Genomic DNA, 15,893 nt, shown 5'->3' with positions numbered 1-15,893 from the left:
CGCCTGTACAGGCCCATGCATGGAGGACCCAACTTCACATGCACACGAATTCTTCATGGCATTGCATCACCTTTGGCTATAAATAGAATGCTTCACTCACTTTAAACTTCAACCTAAAGGCGCCTGAAGCTATGCCCAATTGAATCCCAAACCTCCATTAAAAGGAATTCTGATTTTTCTCTTCACTTTTTCAAGCTCAATTTTCAACTTCATTGGTTGATCTTTGACTTACAATTCCTTAGCCTTGCTTCCTTGTGTAAGACCCCAATTTTGACTCTAAGATCCCTCATGGCATTATAACATTGCATTTGCATCTTGCCTCAAGGGTCATAGCATCTTGGTTCCTTTACCTTTGGGTGGGAACACTTGTGAGTTGGTTTGAGATCACCAAGCATGCTTGAATTGTATATTATTGCTTTTCTTCTTTTGTTTACTAACAAAAAGTACAAAAATATGTCACTAACATCTTTTGTTTTGTAGCTTGAGCAGTCATAAGATCCAAGGCTCCTAGGAGGCCCCCATGCTCAAAGAATGGCTAGGTGAAGGTGAAAGCAAACATGACAATAGTTCACAAAGCTCTCAATAATCATATATGCCTCCCAAGTATCTCAATTTGTCAATTTTATCAAAGCAAACCAAAGGGCTTGAGGCTTGTTTCCCAAGGAAACCCTAATTCAAATGTGCATCAACTCTGCCTGGCCCATGAAGCAACCTCAACCCATGATCAAATAAAATCAATGGAATTTCTTTCATTCATCATTTCATGCATATTTGAGCTTATTTGAGTGTCCTAAATCATCAATTCATCAAGATTTGAGGCATGGACTTGAGAAGTTGATCAGTCAATTCATCTGACTATTTTGAAGTACACTGAGACCTAACTTTTGATGTGTTTGTCAAATGTAGATGACCCCAAGATCAAAAATGTTTTTAAGAACCATATGAACAACTTTCATGTTCATCAAAACTTGAATTGAAGCTTGTAAGCTCATCATCCATTTCAAAACATTATAGGTCATTTTGACTGAAACCCTAATTTTAGGTCAACTTCCCAAGAACATAACTCATTCATTTTTCATGATTTTGAGATGGGATAAAATGAATTGGAAATTTTAAGATGCCTACTTCATTTTTTATGTTGGAAAATTTTTTATAATCCTAAAATAAATACATGTGATAATGCAAAACATTATAGGTCACTTTGGACCAAAGGCATTGAAATGTGAAAAAGTCCAACTTCAAGTGCCCATAGCTTTCTCATAAAAAATCCAAATGATGAAATATTTGAGTCCAAATTAATTGTCTTGAAAATATCTACAACTTTGATGTTGAAGGTTTTGTCATTTGAAGCTTTTATCATTGAAACAGGAGGGCTTGAAGTTGGCCCATTTTGGAAATTTTCACATACACATGTTTTGCACCTTGCACTTTATGATCAATTTTCACCAATGTCCCAATTCCAAATGAAGTTTTTCCCAACATAACAATTGATCCTCATGTCAATATCTTTCCAACCATTATCCATAAGGCTATGTTTTATTTTTGGAAGTATCATTTTCGAAGAGGAGAAAGTTTTGGTACATTTTGGGAAACTTAATTCAAACTCATTGCACAAGCTCATGACATCATTTCTGCACATCCATTTCACCTAAATGTGATACCAGCATTCATTTGCAATGAGAATTGGGCCCTCCATGCGCCTTTACAGGCCCATGCATGGATGCCCTCTTCATTCATGCACACACTTTGCTCATGCATTGCCTTGCCAATTGCTATAAATAGGGGTGATAGGCTTCACAATTGAGTAACCTGAAGGTGCCTGTTATGCTGCACAACTCCCTCCATAGCCTCACTCAAAGGAATTCTCACTTTCTTTTCAAATTTTCAGATCTGAATTTCAACTTCATTGGTTGATTTTCAGACTCATAATTCCTTGACCTTGCTTCATCTTCATCCCTAGATCACACTGGAAGCAATAGCTGAGAGAATTTGTGCCTTCTAGATTCACATTTCAGAGGTGGATATCCAAACTTGTCTTCTTCTAAACACCTTGATTATTGTTGTTTTCTTGCATTTATTGGGTTGGCTGAAGTTCTCTCATCAGAGGCAATTGATTTATGCTTTGAATTTTGAAAATACATTAAGTTTCAGTTGAACATCATAATTTTCAACCTCTGATTTCTCTTTCCATGGAGGTCTAGAGTGAAAATAGATGGCACAGAGGTGATGTACATCACCCCAACTTTCCATTGCTGTATAGATCGTGGCATTTGGTTGAGGTTGCCATGTGTGCAACTCTCACCAGCGCTGATGAGTTCGTCGTAGAAGACGGTGATGTACACCACCATCTCAGCCCCAGATCAAACCACAACCCTTAGATCTCGTTTCCAGATCTAATCTGGACCATCTCTTGTTATAACTTTTTTAATGGCTACCTGATTTGCATTGACTAGCGTGTTTAGTGGATGCGTGCTCGGGAACCGTTTGATGCGCCAGCTCAATTAATGAGCTTATATCCAACGCCTCACATTTTTCCTATTTTCTATTTCTGTTTTTTTATTTCCATTTTATTTCTTTTATTCCATTTCATTTCAAAAAATCACATCTCATTCATTTTAATTCCAAAAAATGTGAGACTAATTGCATTATTTCTCTTTTAATTTCTAGTTTCTAAAAATGATTTTTAATATTTTTTATTTTATCATTTGATATTTTTTATGAATTTTCTCTTTTCTGGTTGTTTTTAATTCATTTTAAATAGTTTTTGATATTCAAAAAATACAAAAATATTTTCTCAACCTCTTTGAATGATGATGGATCTATGAAAAATATTCTCATCAATTTATTAATTGATTTGAGATTTATTTGAGATTTTAATTCAATTAGGTTATTTTTATGCATTTTTCATTGATTAAAAGTAGTTTCTGGTTTCTAAAAATGCTGAAATTTTTTGTCAAACTTTGTTTGACCTTGTTGAACTTAGGATGATCCATTTGGACTTTCCAAAGTTGATTTAATATGGATTTGAAGTTTGACCTTTAATTATTTATTTTAATTCAAGTATTATTTTAGTTTCCAAAAATACCAAAAATATTTTATTTGTTTCTTGACTTCTAAGTTTCATTTTGCTTATGTTTACCAATGTTTGACCTTGATTCCATCTATCTTTGGTCAATGTGTGTTGATTACTTCATTTGAATTTCCATTATTGTTCATTCTTATTCATCTCCTTCTTCATTTTTTTTCTTTTTTGATCAATGAGTTAAAGATTGGTGGTTAGCTTTGATGAATGGGAGGTTTAACCTTCCTTAATTCAAATCTAATTCATCTTGATCATAGATCAAATGAATGGCTTTGCATTAAGGATAGGTTGCTTCCTAATCAAGCAAAGAACCTAAATCAATACAAGATCATTTCTCATCTTCTTTTGGCATGGCAAGTTGTAGGAGCTTGATTCACTAATCAAGATCTCTAACTTGTGTTTGTTGCCTATATTTTCATTGACCGGGCTCAAATAGGTGTGACTATTACATTAGTCCACTTACGATTGCTTAACATAGCGCTAAATTTGCCTTATGGCACACTAACACTAACAATTGACCATTAACATTTAATTCTTGCACTTTACACTTATGCAATTTAATATTCTTGTACATATTATTCATTTGCTTTTGCCCTTTGCTCATTTGAGCACATGTTTATGTTAATGCAATTTGCCTTTTGCTCACTTGAGCACATAATTGTGTATATACTATTGTGCTTGTGTTTTTGTTTTGATTGTTGTGAACCAAATGCCAAATGGACAAAAGGACTTAGATTCTAGGACATTCCCTATGCAAAATGGAGTAATGAAGGTCTTGATGTTGAAGATTAATTGGAAGGACCAAATCTCTAAGCTCATTCTTGTCCATTCCTTGTTGACATTATAGAACTTTTTGATGTGTGTGTTCTTGTGCTAGGGATTCATATTTAAGCCAAATTGAAGAGAGAGATACAAGAGCCATTGGAAGATTCCTAAGAGCTTAGCTTGATCGATTAATTGCTTGAGTATACACTTATTTGCTTGCTTATTCCAAAGGACGAGAGCTACTTGGATCATCAATATGATCTCAAGAAGGGAACTCCATTTGTGGTTTTACTTCTCTTCCTTCATCTTTGTATGTTTAGGACTTAGCCATTCTTCTTCTTCCCTCCACTCTAACCCAAGCCAAAACTTTTGTACAAACATTACCATTTGTTTTCCAACATTAGAAACCTAAGCATTATGCTTTTGATTTTCAAATTTTCTTTTCATAACACTTATTTTGAATTGAATACTTAAGTCAACTTTGACCATATTTTGTAAATACTTTTCATTGGTAAATATAACTCATTCAAATGTTTTGTGGTTTCAATGGCCACTTTCTTATCAAAACTTTTCATAACCATTAGCTATTAGGTTTAAGTTATCCTTGAGGTTGATATAATACTCACCTATATCCTTAGTGATGGACAATGAGTCTTCCATGCTTATTATAGGGTTAACCCCTCACTAACATGTTGAAGCTATCCTCACATGGTGGATTTATGGTTTTAGGTTGGGTTTTCTCCCTTGGATAACAAAAGACCTTAAGGCTTTTGGACCAATCAATCAACCCACTTATTTTGAGATTTTTACCCCGAACGACGAGGTTTTGATCCTAATATTTTTTAAGATGGTACGTAGGTAATGGGTTCATCCATTCAAACACAGAATTGTAAATAATTTATACATTCTTCTCCCATCTCCCCAATCATGTTTGCACAAATAATTTTCACAAATACCAACCTACCTTACAACAAATTGTGAAAAGGGCTCCCTAGGAGTACCTAGGATGTTTTGGGTGCTTAAAACCTTCCCATTGCATAATCAACCCCCTTACCCCGATCTCTGACATTTTTATTAGTTTTTGATTCGATAAAACTTCTCGGTTTTTATTCACTTTCTAACCTTTCCTTTGGATAAATAGAAGTGCGGTGGCGACTCGAATTGTATGGTTTACTTTTGATTTAGCCAATAAATCTAAAGATAACGAATACCCCGCTACACCTTGTTACTTCAAGATCAAGCTGCACTGAAGAATTGGATCAGATCGTGCCATTGAAAGCTGCACTTCAAAGGTTTATATTCAAATTGTTTTGATTCGAATCTCTCTTAATATAGTGCATTATTTGGTTTGGTTATTACCTCTGAAGTCCTCATGTAAGAGGCAATTGATTTATGCTTTTAATTTTGTGAATTGAGCAAGTTCAGATTGAACACCTCATTTTTCTATCTCATATTTCTCATCACCCCAGCTTTCGAATGATGTATAGATCGCGTGTTTTTATTGAGGTTTAAAAACCTGCAATTATGGCCGGAAACAGTGAGGTTCACCGAAGAAGACGGTGGTTTCCACCACCGTCCCCACGTGGATGAGTTCCTGGCCCTTGGATCCATTGCTTCAGATCTAATCTTGGCTTTTGGTTTGATTGACTTCATTTAATGCTTTGTGCTTTGCTGTTGACTCAAGTGTTCCATGCGCGCGCTTCCTGGCTGTTTGATGCGCCATGTCAATTAATGAACCAAGATCCAAGCTGTAGCGGGGTATTCGTTACCTTTAGATTTATTGACTAAATCAAAAGTAAATCATACAATTTGAGTCGCCACCACACTTCTATTTATCCAAAGGAAAGGTTAGAAAGCGAACAAAAACCGAGAAGTTTTATTAAATCAAAAACTAATAAAAATGTCAGAGATCTGGGTAAGGGGGTTGGTTATGCAATGGGATGGTTTTAAGCACCCAAAACATCCTTAGTACTCTAAGGGAGCCCTTTTTACAAATGTTGTAAGGTAGGTTGGTATTTGTGAAAATATTTGTGCAAACATGATTGGGGAGATGAGAAAAGAATATACAAGTTATTTACAATTTTGTGTTTGAATGGATAAACACATTGCCTACGTACCATCTTAAAAAGGTAGGATCAAAACCTCATAGTTCGGGGTAAAAATCTCAAAAGAAATTGGTGAATTGATTGGTCCAAAAGCCTTAAGGTCTTTTGTTATCAAAGGGAGAAAACTCAACCTAAAACCACAAATCCACCATGTAAGGAGAGCTTCAACATGCTAGTGAGGGGTTAACCCTATAATAAGCATGGAAGACTTATAGTCCATCACTAAGGATATAGGTGAGCATTATATCAACCTCTAGGATAACTCAAACCTAATAGCTAATGTTTATGAAAAGCTTTAACACAATGGTCATTGGAACCACAAAAACAATTGAGTGAGTTGTATTTACAAGTGAAAAGTATTCTCAAAGTAAGGTCAAAGTTGACTTAGGATTCAATTCAAAATAAGTGTTATGAAAAGAGTTTGGAAAATCAAAAGCATAGTGCTTAGGTTTCTAATTTTGAAAACAATGTTAATGTTTGCACAAAAGTTTGGCTTGGGTTAGAGTGGAGGGAAGAAGAGAATGGCTAGGTCTTCAACATGCAAAGATGAAGGAAGAGAAGTAAAACCATATGGAGTTCCCTTCTTGAGATCATAGTGATGATTCAAGTTGTTCCCTTTACTTCGGAATTAGCAAGCAATAAGCAAATAACTCAAGCAATCAAACACACAATCAATCAAGCTCCTATGAATCTTCCAATTGGCTTTTGTATCTCTCACTTTGGATGCTCATGACAATGGTCCTTCTACTTGGCAAGTTTGGGATCCCTAGCACATAAGAACACACACATCAAAAAGTTTCACAATGCAATAGAAAGAATGGACAAGAGTGAGTTTAGAATTAAGTCCTTTCAAAGTCTTCTTCAAGATTAAGCATTCTAAAGGCATGAGGCCTAGTTGCTCTTTGACATTTTATAGCATTCTAAAGGCATGAGGCCTAGTTGCTCTTCAAACTCCATTAGCATAGGTAAGGTCCTAAAATCTAAGTCCTTTGTCCATTTGCATTGGGTTCACACAATCATAACAAAACAAGCACAATAGTATATACACAATAATGTGCTCAAGTGAGCAAAAGGAAAATTGCATTAACATAAACATGAGCTCAAGTGAGCAAAGGGCAAAAGCAAATGAATAATGAGAAAGAAATTAAATTACATTAAAGTAAATTGCAAGAATTAAAGGCTTGAATTAAAGTTAGTCATTAGTAGTTAGTGTTAGTGTGCCATAAGGCAATTTAGCACTATGTTAAGCAATTGTAAGTGGACTAATGTAGTAGTCACACCTATCTGAGGCCGGTCAATAAGACTATAGGCAACAAACACAAGTTAGAGACCATGACTAGTAAGCCAAGCTCCTACAACTTGCCATGCCAAAAGAAAAGAATAATGATCTTGTATGGATTTAGGTTTTTTGCTTGACCAAGAAGCAACCTATCTCTAATGCAAAGCCATTCACTTGATCTTTGATCAAGATGAATTAGATTTGAATCAAAGAAGGGTAAGCCCCTCATATGTCAAGGCTAACCACCAATCATTAACTCATTGATCAAAAAGAAAAAAGAAGAAGAAGAAAAAGAAGAAGAATGTACATAAATGGAATTCAAATGAAATATCCAACACACATTGATCAAACATGATTAGAATCAAAGTCAATCAATGGTAAACAGAAGCAAGATGAAGCTTAGAAGTCAAGAAACAAATAAAATATTTTTGGTATTTTTGAGAATTAAAATAATACTTGGATTAAAATAAACAAATAAAGGTCAAACTTCAAATCCAATTCAAATCAACTTGGAAAAGTCCAATTGGATCATCCTAAGTTCAACATGGTCAAACAAGGTTTGACAAAAAATTTCATCATTTTTAGAAACCAGAAACTATTTTTAAACAATTAAAAATGAAGAAAATATAACATAATTGAACTAAAATCTCAAATCAATTAAGAAATTGATGAGAATATTTTTCATAGATCCATCATCATTCAAAGATGTTAAGAAAATATTTTTGCATTTTTTGAATATTGAAAACTATTTTAAATGAATTAAAAATAACCAGAAAAGAGAAAATTCATAAAAAAAATATTAAATGAACTCATAAAAAATATTAAAAATCATTTTCAGAAACTAGAATTAAAAAAGAAAATAATGCAATTGGTCCCATATTTTTTGGATTTAAAATGAAAGAGTTATGAATTTTTGAAATAAAAGGAAATAATAAAAAATAAAATGAAATTTAGAAATTAAGAAAAAGCCTGGCGCGTTGGATCTGATTCATTAAATGATGTGGCACATCAGATGGTTGTAAAGCGCACGCTGACCAAAGGCCTTGGTCAAATGAGAAACATAAAGCATTTAAAAAGGTCATAACAATTGTCATACCCCAAAATTTGCCTATTAATTTTTATGATAAATTGATTCATGCATGCCATTCATATCACATTTGCATTCATTCATTAGCATACATTTTCATATAAATTATAAATTTTAATTTATTTATTATGTGATACAGATATAAAAAATAATAATAATTTTGGGTATCTGTATGATATAAATAAATTATATATATATATAAATAAAATAGTTTTAATTTAATGATAAATAAAAATAGATTTGAATTTTAATTGTATAATTAAAATTTTAAATTAATTTTATTTGTTAAAGCTCATTAAATTATAATAACTATTTTTTATAATTTAGTGACTCATGTTCCATTTATTCATTATTTATAAATAATATTTATTTAGTAATTCATGTTTTTTACTTAATAAAATTTATTTATAAGAGTAACATTTTTTAAAAAGCCCATAAATTATAAAATAATTTTGGTTGATATAAGTAAGAATAATTTTGATTTTTTTTAAATGATGAAAGTAAAAATAGAAATAGGTTTAAATTTTAATTCAATTATGTAACTAAAATTTAAATTAATTTTTATTTGTTAAAAGTCATTTGAATTATTCATTATTTGTATTTAATAAATATTTAGCAAGGTTAAACCCTAACTCTCCTAAAGTATAGGAAGGGATCCAAATATTTAGCAAGGTTAAACCCTAAAGTATAGGAAGGGATCCAAATATTTAGCAAGGTTAAACCCTAATCCACACCATTATAAATACTTCATATGGCTGCAGCGAGAGAAAGACGAAAAAGAGGAGAGATACAGCAGAAGAAGATACACAAGGCAAGACAGAAGCAAGAAGATTCACGAGCAGGGAAAAGAGAAGCAACCATAAAGCACTCATAGCCTGAATAAGAACAACACACATACAGTGAGCAAGCTAGAAGAATCAAATCCCCAGTAAGTGTTCATTATGAAATTTGCATCCAGCATGATTACCTTGCAATACTCCTTAATTCATGCATGAATAATATTGGTTTAATATATATATTGAGATTATGTATTCATGGTTTGATGGATGTTGATATTGCTTTATTCAAGTATGCATCTGTTCTTGATATGTCATAGCATGTTGGAGAAATTCTGTTTGCATGATTAAAGAATTATATCTGTCATTTAATTATTATTATATGAGTGTTGTTTCTAGCATGATTATGTTTATTTCACATGCTGTTATTACATAATAATGATGATGATGATATAATGGTGATAATGTAAATCCTTGGTTGTCTTTAACATGTATGTGTAAGGTTTGTTTTATCATTATCACTTGCAGTAAAGAGAACTAATACATGAGTAAAATAATATAAGCTTCTTGATTTGTGCATGGCTATTTTTATTATTGCATGATGATTACATATGATCTTATTTTATGTGTGTGGTTTGATATAAGATGAAGTTACAGGTTTGTTGTATTCACATGAAAGAAACAGCATGAGAAAAAATAAAGTCAAAAATGGAAAAATCCATGTAGAATTAATATATATTTTAATGAAGGCGAAGAAATAATGAATGGACCAAAATGGCTCGTTGATAGCTCCCCCCTCACTGCAACGTAGAGGTCCTGGGTTCAAGCCCCTAGGACCTATTTTTTATCTTTTCAGTTTTCCATATATCACTTAATTAAAATAGGCTATTTTGAATAATAAAAATCTAATTATATTTTTTTCTCTTTTCTTTTAAAATTTCTATCAATTTAGTCTAAGTTTTTCCATAAATTCATAAAAAAAAGTTTCTATTATTATAGACTAAAAATATTCTTAATTCATTCTTAAATTTAGTTTATTTATTTCATTTGTCATGAACTTTCTATGCCCTTTTAATTTTGTACTCGTTAATTAAGATTTAGATATTTCATATCCCCTTTTAAATTATGTACCCCCCATCCCGAAGCCATGTAATAGCGTAGTCTTATTTTTCGCACTTTAATTTTTCCATACTGTGAATATAACTGTCTAGATGTATGCTAATAGGATTGCATGGAAAGATAAATAATCGAACTTAGATAAATTAATTCAAGATAATATATCCGAATCCAATCATTTCCACACTTGCACCTCTAGGGTAACCCTCTCTTTGTTGCCTTACGATATTACGGTCATGTCCCGCGAATGTGGGGATACCCTTAGCAAAGAACATTTCGATTAAATCATCATCATCCCTAAACAGATAAGTCATAGTCCCTTCGATCAAAAGGTCAATGTCCCTACAAGATAAATCATAGTCCCTCGAACGTTGCCTTCGAATATATGACCTTGTCCCTTGAACGTTGCCTTCGAATATATCACTTTGTCCCTCGATGACCCTTCGTTGTAGCCTACGATTAAATGATGATCGTCCCTTTGAATGCTAAGGTATCCTTACAAATGTTGCCTTCAATGACCAATCGACGACCCCACGATGTCCCTTTACATCCAAAGGATAAGACTACTTACTTCTCAATAGTTAGGACAGTTTTACCCTCCTAAGGATAGGAAATACCTATAAAGACCTTGGTTAGGTATACCTCTTAAATGCTTGCTCACAACTTAAAATACTTTTCACACCTCACACTTTTCAAAACATCTTTTAGAAAATCACCACTTGGTATACATTCGCATCAGAATCATCGCCGAGTTATATTTTTCTAAACATCTTTCAAAATCAAACGAGATAAACACTTTGTATACATTCGTACAAGGATCATTACAAAGTTAAACTCTCCTTTCAAAATATTTTCTAAACACACCACATTTCTCAAACACTTTCTCAAACAAGGAAAACATAAGTGAGTTAAGCAATTAAGAGCCCATGGATAACCATGGATACAAAGGGTGCTAACACCTTCCCTTTGTATAATGTACCTCCCGAACTCAAAATCTAATCAAGGTCTTTCCTGTTCTTTTCCGCCTTTCCTTGTTGGATAAAAGAAAAGTCGGTGGCGACTCTTGCTATCCGCAACATTGCTTTTCAAAGCAAAAACACAAAGTTAGTTCACCGTATCACAGAACTGGCGACTCTGTTGGGGACTCTTAAAAAGAGAGGTTACCTTAAAGATAAGATCACTTATGTTTTCGAATTGTTTCTTTGTCTGATTTACTTTTAAGGGATTGTTTGGGTATTCTATGCTTGAGTGAAAGATCCTACACCCGGATCTAGTGTACCTTAGGTAAGTAGCAAGAGATCATCGCGACTGTCCAGCGTATACTGGAATGGTTAAAATGATGACTACGGTTAATGTGACACTTTGGATGTCCTGATGTTCCTCATGTTTACTTGAGGAAAAATTTGGCGTCTGTGTGGTGTCATCAAAGCATTAACCAGACCTTTAGAACCCTAATTGACTCATCCTAGCCATTAGAAAGTAGTGAGATAACTGACTTCGGTTCCGACTGGGGTTGGTTGATACTCGATACTACACTCTTTGAGATTGGACTTTAGGGAAATTTTGGTCAACCGCTTGGTGTTGCACTGAAGTGGACTTAAGGAAAGGTCAATGATTTGAGATCCTTCTAGAACCCGGTTACTATTCTAGGATAGGTTGAACCAACCAAACTTCAGTGGGGAGGGTACATACCTATGGAACTCATGCAAGCCTTAAAACCTAGGAATGGTTGTGGTGTGACTTGTTTGTGTTTATTACTTACTTGGCATCATAACATCATAACATCATGACATCATGGCATTGTACTAACCATTTCGAGGACTTAGGGATTTAACTTTGCTCTGTTTTGTAGGGCTATGGCTTCCAGGAAGACCATCCGGATCAATTTTGTAGCGGCCTCTCCTCAACTCAAGGATTTAGTGTCAGAACTTCCCGATCATGCTCAGTTCATCAAGAAACATGGTTATCTCCTCAATTTAGTTACCACCGGTTTCAAGGAAGATATGATGAGAGTTCTATTCCAGTTCTTCGATCCTAAACATCACTGCTTCACCTTCCCAGATTATCAGTTGGTACCCACATTAGAAGAATTTTCCAGGTTGCTTGGGATACCTATCCTTAATCAAACACCTTTTAGTGGTTTAGAAAAGATTCTGAGGTCTGAAGAGGTTGTCGCGGCTTTACACATGACAAAGTCCGACATTGAAACTAATTAGGTAACAAGAAGTGAAGTTAAGGGTTTACTTGCCAAATTTCTGATAAATAAGGCCCGAGAATTCCTAAAAGCTATGAGTGTCCACGCTTTCGAAGATGTTCTAGCATTACTAATCTATGGTTTGGTGCTATTTCCTAACCCGGATCAATTCATAGACATGAATGCTGTTAAGATATTTCTCACTCAAAACCCTGTGCCCACCTTGCTTGGAGACATTTTGCATTCCCTTCACACTCGTACTATGAAAAGGCAAGGGACTCTCATGTGTTGCGTACCTTTATTATCTAGGTGGTTTATTTCGCACCTTCCTCAATCAGTCTTGAAGAATGAGCAAAATTTGAAATGGTCTCAAAGGATAATGTCGCTCTCCCATTCAGACATCCATTGGTGTCCCCAACCCAAAGAAAATGTTATCATCATTGACCGTTGTGGAGAATTCTCTAACGTACCACTCTTGGGGATAAGAGGAGGTATTACTTATAATCCTGCTTTAGCCCTACGTCAGTTTGGTTATGCTCGAAGATATGGTCCACATGAAATAATTATCCAAGGCATTATGTTTGACTATGACAACGATTCTCAAGGTCTCCGTCAAAGGTTTGTACGAGCTTGGGGCATGGTGAAAAGAAGTACTTTAGGACAGAAAAACTCTATTCCTATGGAACCTTATCTCATATGGGTACGCGCCAGAGCTCGTGAGCTTGTCATGCCATATCTTGCAACCGGACCTCTGATTGTTGAACCAAAAGTTGAAGGAGGTACCCCTCAGATCATTCCTTATCCAGATATGCCTACCAATGTTGAAGAATTGAAGAAATCTTGGATCCAGTTGAGAGAGGAAAGGGATACTTTTGAAGCTCAGTTCTGTGCTGAAAGGAAGAAAGTATTAGAGCTCACCAGCCAGCTTAATGAGGAACGAAGTCTCAATGCATATCTCCGCCCAAAAAGAAGCCGTCCCTGAGAGACTTGAGCTTTCATTTTTTTCTTGTAATGAACATTGATAAAAGAAATTATTAATAAAAGTTCCCCTTTTTGGTGGTTTATGCAAAGTTAAATTCCAAAAGTCCTCGAAAACATTTCATACATTGAATAGCATAACATAACATTGCATAACAGGTACTCTAAAGGATCAATGTTCTCACGGTCTTCCTCTCAAACAGAAAAATGGCCCTCGAACAAACTGTCAAGGATCTCCAGGCTCAGAATGCTCAATTCCAGGAGATGATCTTGAACTTATCCAAGGGGCAGGAGGAACTGAAGACTCTATTGCTCGAGAAGAAGAAGGACAAGAAATATGTGAGTTACATTAACTCGGGAAGAAGGCTTAAAGGACAGGCTCCAGGAGTCAAGATTGGAATTCCGAAGGATAAAGAAGATGAGACAGAAAATGATTCCGAAGATGAGGATGCTGATCCTTTCAACCCTGAGGACGACTATAAAAATTATGAAAATGAACAGTACTCTCCGAAAGATGATAAGTATAAGTTGCTGGAAGAACGTATGCTAGCTATGGAGGGTCAGAAGGCGCCCGGTCTGGATTACGAAAGCTTAGATCTGGTCTTTGATGTGGTCATTCCTCGCAAATTCAAGGTCCCCGCTTTCACTACGTATGATGGTGCGTCTTGTCCTCAGATGCATCTGAGGGCTTATGTGAGAAAGATCCAGCCGTATACCACTGATTGGAAGCTATGGATCCATTTCTTCCAAGAGAGTCTGTCTGGCACACAGTTAGAGTGGTATTATCAGCTCGAGAGCTCTAACATCCGCACCTGGACTGATTTAGCGACAACTTTCTACAAGCACTACCAGTATAATTCTGAATTAGCGCCTACTCGGCTACAGCTGCAGAATATGACTATGGGCTCTAAAGAAAGCTTCAAAGAATATGCTAAAAAATGGAGAGACTTGGCTGGCAGAGTCAAACCCCCTATGACTGATCGAGAATTAGTGGACATGTTCATGGGTTCACTGACTGGCCTATTCTATAGCCATCTATTGGGAAGCTCCTCATCGGGTTTCACTGAACTTATATTGACGGGTGAACATGTTGAAAGCGACATTCGAAGTGGAAAGATACAGGCGGCTACCTTTGCAAGCACCAAAAAGTCCTATAAGGCGAAGAATGAATCAAATGCTGTGTATGGTCAAAGGGGTCATAACAAGAAAAATCGTGACCATACTGTTGGAGCAGTTACGATTGCAGCACCGCCATCTCAAAACTTCCAACACAGACAAGACAGGCCAAGAAGGCAGTTTAGCAAGATCAATATGACTTTAGCACAAGCACTGCAGGGTATGCTAAAAGCAAATTTAATTACCCTCAGAGATCCTCCTGCAAATCCCAACACTACTTCTCCTCGTTATAATCCCAATGCCAGGTGTGCATATCACTCCGATAGCCCCGGGCATGATACAAACGATTGTTGGTTGTTGAAGAATAAGATTCAGGATATGATCGACGCTAGAGAAATTGAATTTGATCCTCCAGAGACTCCTAATGTCATCATTGCTCCTATGCCTAATCATGACAAGACTCTTAATGCTATGGATGACAATTCTCACATTACTAATGTAGCTGACTTAGCATCTCCTCTCCTGATCATCAAGAAGAATTTATTGCAAGCTGGTTTATTTCTAGGTTGTGCTGAAAATTGCGATCTTTGTATACTCCGACCCAATGATTGCTTGAAGTTGAGGAATGGTATTCAACGGCTTATGGATGATCGTACAATTCTCTTTGAAAAGATTCCTATGATGGAAAACCCTATTGAAGAAATATTTGTGATTGCTAGGTCCAAAGTTCCAGTGAAGATTATCGCTGCTAGAGTGCCTGTGAAGATTACTGCTGAGCCCAAGGTAGCTCCCCTAATTATTACTGCACCTAGCCCAGTACCGTATTCCTCAAGCAAAGTCATTCCGTGGAATTATCGAGGTGATGTTTACATCCACGGCATAAAGCAAGATGATAATTCTGCTAATCCTAATGACGTTGACATTGTTGGGACTAGTAAAATTACTCAAAGTGGAAGGATCTTCTCTCCAGAAATCTCACCTCCCGACCCTGAAACTCGAGGAAAGGGACCAGTAATCAATCCTTCTCAGTCAAAGACACCAGTCGAAGTTACTACCGAAGATGTTGCCAAGCAGGAAATGGAAGAAATGCTGAAAATCATCCGTAAGAGTGATTTTGATGTGGTAGAACAGCTGGGGCATACTCCGTCTAAAATTTCGATGTTATCCTTGTTGTTATCTTTTGAATCTCATGCCAATGCGTTGATAAAATTCTTGAAGACCGCTCATGTACCTCAGGAGACATCTGTCGATCAGTTAGAAAATTATGTTGCTAACTTGGCTGTTGATAATGGCATAGACTTTTCTGATGCTGACCTGACACCAGCAGGAAAGAATCACAATAAAGCTCTGCATATCTCCATTGAGTGTAAGGGGATCACCTTGTCTCATGTGTTG

The sequence above is a fragment of the Lathyrus oleraceus genome, chromosome 2, assembly GCF_024323335.1.
Source record: "Lathyrus oleraceus cultivar Zhongwan6 chromosome 2, CAAS_Psat_ZW6_1.0, whole genome shotgun sequence".
NCBI classification, from domain to species: Eukaryota; Viridiplantae; Streptophyta; class Magnoliopsida; order Fabales; family Fabaceae; genus Lathyrus; species Lathyrus oleraceus.
This window is presented reverse-complemented; position numbering follows the sequence as displayed.